Source organism: Odontesthes bonariensis, chromosome 3 (assembly GCF_027942865.1).
Source record: "Odontesthes bonariensis isolate fOdoBon6 chromosome 3, fOdoBon6.hap1, whole genome shotgun sequence".
In the NCBI taxonomy this organism is placed as follows: domain Eukaryota; kingdom Metazoa; phylum Chordata; class Actinopteri; order Atheriniformes; family Atherinopsidae; genus Odontesthes; species Odontesthes bonariensis.
The window spans coordinates 10540728-10546727 of NC_134508.1; the positions used below are offsets into that span (position 1 = coordinate 10540728).

The following is a 6000-nucleotide window of genomic DNA, read 5'->3' on the forward strand; positions in this document are numbered from 1 at the left end:
CATGAAAGAGGAGGCTCGGGTACGGCTACGCTGCAGCACGCCACACTCTGCCTGCAGCACATGCAGCGCGACTCCTCGCTGTAATTGCTTGTAGTGACGAGAGCCTGAGCTGAACCTCAATTAGGGATCGGGCACTTGCTCGGCGCCACACCTTCACGGCGTGCCTGCCGAACTGCGTGAAGATCACGCTCGAACACCTCGACACCACCAGGAATCACCGCAATGTGGACTTTTGGTGATAACGCGGCGGCATAAATAGATGATAAGTCTGATGCAGCAGTGGACTCCTGCTCACTGTTGTCTCACTGATTCCTCTAATCTTCAAACACCATCTGATACTCCACATTCCATCCAGCAGGGTGGATTATAGCCTGACTTTATGTTTCTGTGGCTGATAAGAGATGAATCTATCACAGACTGTACACGGCTAACATTTCAGTGGTTCGAACGCACAAATTAACAGAGAGCACTCGCCCACGCAGCCTCTCCCCACATGCGTGTTTCAGTCTGTTCCCTTACAGACCAGGTATATGCCGCCTGGCAAAAAAAACCGGAAAAGCACAAGTTACTTTCTCCCTTTCGCTCTCAAAACGTGCATTCCCTGCGGTGCACCAGACAACGTTAAAAGCGTGCACGCATGTCATAAGCGTAAACATTCCTGCTCCAAGGCAAACACACACCAGTGCGGGCAGGTAACGACTGAATCCGCCTCCACAGTGTGGTGCACATCCTTCCTGCCAGTTTGTGTTGCCCGAGCAAAGCATGAGCGTGACACACTGAGCTGGAAGCTCAGGTGCTTCTCCTGCCATTCGTTCAATCTCCGCTCGGCACAGAGAGACAGAAACCACGCTGCGAAAAGTCCCAGCGACGTGAGAGGGGGGGGGGGGGGGGGGGGAATGGCAGAAGCTCTGTGCTCCTCACCATGTGAGCGGACACTAGTTGTGAACTCAGTCAGCGGAGTATGCGAGCCGCTTTTATGAATGAATCACAAAGGATGTTCTGTTTGGAAATCTGAATGATTAAAGGGATGAAAAAGGTCCATGAAATGCGCCAGGTCGGAGCTGCATATTAAGCGGTGGGAGGGTGGGCTGACATGGACCGGCTGGGAGATGGCCGATACTTCGCTTGTCCAATTACTGGCTCTGGCTCAAATTGTTTGGTGAGAAGCATTCGACCTACTTCTGGACACAAAGCGCCACTGCCCTGAATACAGAGAGGCAGGGGACCACGTGTGACGACAAGAGCCATTAGAGGCTCTTGTCTTTGGCCTAGAAATTAAATTTAGGCTTCTTACCTGATGTGTAATCGTTCCGGCTATCAACTTGTGTGCGTTTGGCACAGCCTGGCAAAATGAACGGGCCCAAGCGTAAACAGGACCTCTAGATGGATCTGATTACACTCACTGATGGCAGACTCACCTTCACAAGGACTTTGTGTTTAACATTAAGCAGCCACACAGCACCACAACACCCTAACAGGGATTTCTTTTCTTCTTCGTTTGGGGAAAATGCGCCACATCTCAGACAATAGGCCAAGTTGACTGTTTTACGAACAAAACAAAAATAAAAACAGCATCAAACGGAATACAAACACCAAATTATGGGCGAACTGCAGAACATTTCGGTTTCCTGGGATTCCCCTCAAAGGCGTCGTCTGCACGGAGACTCCGGGAAAAAGCGATCCGAGGGGAGAACAAGGAGTGAACTCGCAACAGTTCCGCGCAGACTTGAGATAAATCTGCATACCTTGTAAATATTCAAAGCGAGGGAATCTCCGTGTCAACCACCTGAGACGCGCGCGGCTGGTTTATGAATGCAACAAACGCATCTCAGCAACAACTGCTCCATCCCCACCCCGTCAATTAAAGAACACAAATAAACAGCGGCCAGTCCTCCGATTTAAGTGCCACCCTAATGTGATTTTAATCACTCATATTCAGCTCTCATTAATCACTGTAATCTTGTGACGCGCATGCTTTTAGACCTTATCGTAATGAGGAGCCATTTCCCTCAGTGTGGGAAGGGATTAAGGAAAGCTAGGTAATTTGTCTTTAAAAACGTGGGTTTTTTTTTTCCTCTAAACATATTGTTCCAGCCTTTAATAGACTTTTGAGGCTATTTCCAATCAGTGTGACACAGCTTACCATTCTCACAAAGCTGCTGAAACGAGACGATCCAACATAGAACTGCAGTTTAACCACCAACAGGGCTCCTCAACATCAGTTCTTCCTTCTCCACATCAGTGACACTGTGCCTGTGATACAGCATCGTTGTTAACCACGTTGGAGGACAGAGTGGGATTCACTTCTGCGGTTTGGTATTCAGCAGATTAGACTCACATTAGAGCTCATGAGGAGCAGGCTGACATCATGTCTGTTATGGGCAGCGATCATTATCAGGATTTACCGGCAGTCGAGTCAATGAGAGGAGAACAACTTTCTCTCTGAAGGGCATTTTATCAAGCATCACCAACCCCAATTCACCTCTACAACACAGGGGGGGGACCGGCACGAAGGGTTCACTAATATATTTTCTGCTTAAGAAAAAAAAAAGAGGAAAAGATAAAAGGTAGCTCACAGTGTTCCGCTAGCTTATCTCCCCTCTGACACACAGTTGGATGGGACCAAACTCTGGCTCTAGTTATTATTCCACTCGTGAAAATATCATTTAAAAGATTAAAAAAAAAAAAAAAAAACAGTCATGACAACATTTTCTCGTATAAAAAAAAAATGTCCCTTTCTGTTTACCCTTTTTTTTTTTTACTTATTTATTTATTTCCATTTCCAACCACCTGCCACTGATGCAGGTAGAGGCTAAGAAGGTACTAGCTAACCTCTTTTAACAAGTGCAGCAATTATCAACTCCTAACAGGAAGAAAACGTGCTTTCTTTCTTTTTTTTCCATTTGGAAATAAAGTAAACGTAGAAACTGCTAGAAACTCACCCTCAGGTGCAACTCATGTCGCTGCGGCCGTTGTCAAAGTTGAATTTTCTCCACTGCTGGTGGAAGAAGGCGGAGGGAGGTTTGGCTGTGAACGTAGCTGCGCTCCGCCTCGCTGTTGGTCTGAGCCGGAGCACCCCCGCTCCCACTCCTCCTCCTCCGCCTCCTCCTCCCGCGGATGCTGCTGGTACCCCCCCCCCCCCCCCCTCCTCCTCGCGCGCCTCTGTAAGAAGGGGAAAAAAAAAAAAGTAATTGCGGTTTCTTCCTCCTCCTCCTCCTCCTCCTCCTCCACAAAGACAGACTCAAAGAAGGGACCCTATCGCAGTCAATAGGTTTCACAAAACCCCATGGCAACGCAGAAAAACCGTGCGCAACTTCCCTACGTTGTGACCGGGTTAAAACTCCCCCTCCAGACCCCCAAAAGCAGTGACAGACATTATTCCCAGGCTTCAGAGTGAGCAGGTTCGAATGGAAGGGGGCAGAGGGGAGGTAGCGGCACGAAACTCTGCTGGTGAGGATGATGATGATGATGATGGTCAAACATTAATTAAGAGTAAAAAAAAAAAAACACATTTAAACTCAGTGTTTGTACATATGTTTGACGTGTCCCTGATAAGGAAATCCGGCCCCTCGTTTAGTTTAATTCTACTTCATTTCATTTTTATAATTTCTTAGTAATGCGGTTGTGGCACCTGCTGTTTCTCCAGCGGCTGCTGGAAGACGCCCTTTAGCAATCCGACAACTTCCTGTTTCCAGTTAGAGGTTCCTCATTTTGCTTCAGGGTACCCGAATAATGCAGTAATAATGATCATTTCATTTAAAAATTCATAGACTGATAATGTGGTGGCTGTTAATTCAACTTTTTTTTTTTTTTTTTTAATTGCAGCCTGAAGAATACCAATTTTAATGTTATTTTAGGGGGATACTATGTTGGAACAACGGATTTTTTTATGGGTTTGTTTCCTCAGGTGGGTTTTTTTTCAGTCAGCATCCAAAGGCAGGAGTTTTCTCATGTGTTCATCTGAAATCTTGACCAATGAACAATGTCTGCATGTCCTTATGATGGACTCGGGAGTGTTCAATTCAGGGAAGTTTAGTTGCAGTGGAACATTTATGTCAAACACACATCTCCGTTTTGTGTCATAAAACAAGCTTTCTGAACAACGCACAAGCAAAACACTGAATGTTAAAACTTGAACCAACAGACTTCTGGGGTCTCGTTTCACACATGCAACATTAAAGGGATAGTTCGCCTCTTTTGACATGAAGCTGTATGACATCCCACATTAGCAATATCATTTATGAACATTGACTTACCCCCTGCTGCGTCCTGTGAGCCGAGTTCCAGCCTCGTTTTGGCGTTGACGAAGGTAGTTCGGCTAGTTGGCTGGGGCTTAAAAAATAAAGCGTTTTGCTTCTCGAAACAATATGCATTCAAAAGAGTAATACATTTGCATCACAAAATCATTCATCCAGAAAAAGTCAGACCACACAATTGCTTGGCGCTATTTTCTCTCCCTTCATATCAGTGCGTTCAGCCACCTAGCGATAGCCGCACCTGTGACGGTGTTTACTGCTCAGTCTGCACTTCGGTCTGCACGGTTTACACAGCAGCAGTGATACGAGGGTAGAGAGAAATAGCGCCAAGCGATTGTGAGGTGTGACTTTTTCTGGATGAACGATTTTGTGATGCAAATGTATTACTCTTTTGAACGCATATTGTTTTGAGAAGCAAGACGCTTTATTTTCAGGACCCTAGCAAACTAGCCGGACTACCTTCGTCAACACCAAAACGAGGCTGGAACTCGGCTCACAGGACGCAGCAGGGGGTAAGAAAATGTTCATAAATGATATTGCTAATATGGGATGTCATACAGCTTCATGTCAAAAGAGGCAAACTATCCCTTTAAGCGCGTGGCTTTCCTAACGGATAGCAGCACATTAACAGGTGATCTTGTCGTGTCAACCTGCCGTACCTCAACTGTGTTCACGGCTTTCATCATCATCTCAGTCCGTGTGCTGCAGACTAATGGTGTCTGTGGGGATCTGTGATTTCAGCGCCTCTGACAGCACGAGATCATTAAGAACTCTTTGCATCAGCGGAGCGAGCAGGAAAGGTCAGCGAGAAATCAATTTCTCTAGTAAGCTCAGACTCTCTAACCTGGAAATGACGAAGTGGGACGAGCCTCCTGCCATTTCCAGGAATATTTGGAGGCTCACTTTCCGTAAAGTCATTGGGTCAGTCAGTGATATTAGACAACACGTACCCTCGAAGTATCTGGATTTGGGCTCAAAAATAAAAATAAAAGAATTAAAAAAATGTGATTGTGGGGCAAAGAGGTACACATACAGTATACATACATACATATATATATATATATATATATATATATATATATATATATATATATATATATATATATTTTTTTTTTTTTTTTATCGATCTCAAAGGAGTGCCTCCCTCCTGTGCTCATCCATCCTCTCCTCCCATTTTTATAACTGGCTGCCCATGTGGGGACACACCTGCCACTTGTGCTGTGGTGTGTGATGAGTTGCAGTATGGACCAACCCTCTAAACCCTGCCCAGCCTTGTTTTTTTTCCCCCTCTCCAGTTGGTTACATGATTGCCTACTTTGACCTAGTGTACACCTCTTGTTTTTATGATTTTATCAGCACTGTTTGTTAAATTATCATGCATCTACCAAATGTTTTAATCGGTTTTATCAATGCTTGATACTCAGTGATGATTGTATGTTTTTATTAAACACTTTGCTGCTGCTACATGTGCTTAAAGAATAGCTATGCTGATCCTCAGAACTACTCATACTTGTATCTTACTATTTTCTACCATCATTGTCGCGCTCTCTATTGTGAACTAACACTGTTTTAATATGTCGTTCTTAATTGTTGATGACTTTATTGTGTTTGTGTGTGGTTTTTTTAGGGTGCCATTGTACAAGTGGCCACCAGGACAACAGATGAAAACAAGCCTTTGGTTAACTCTGGCACGTTACAGATGTACTGTTATTAATATGAACTGTCCTGTTAATAAATAAAATTG

General features: G+C 44.9%; 1 protein-coding gene across 7 annotated transcripts in view; it reads right to left on the reverse strand.

Annotated features, from left to right (window-relative positions):
- Window positions 1-3061, reverse strand: part of chl1b (cell adhesion molecule L1-like b) — a 70871-nt gene extending 67810 nt beyond the window's left edge. For 6 of the 7 annotated variants that reach the window (XM_075460246.1, XM_075460244.1, XM_075460245.1 and 3 more), the window contains exon 1: window positions 2943-3059. The gene's annotated coding sequence lies outside the window, so the exon portion shown is untranslated. Of the gene's footprint in view, window positions 1-2942 lie in introns of all 7 variants that reach the window. The other variant, XM_075460247.1, reaches the window with a different exon arrangement.
- Window positions 3062-6000: the final 2939 nt, after the last annotated feature.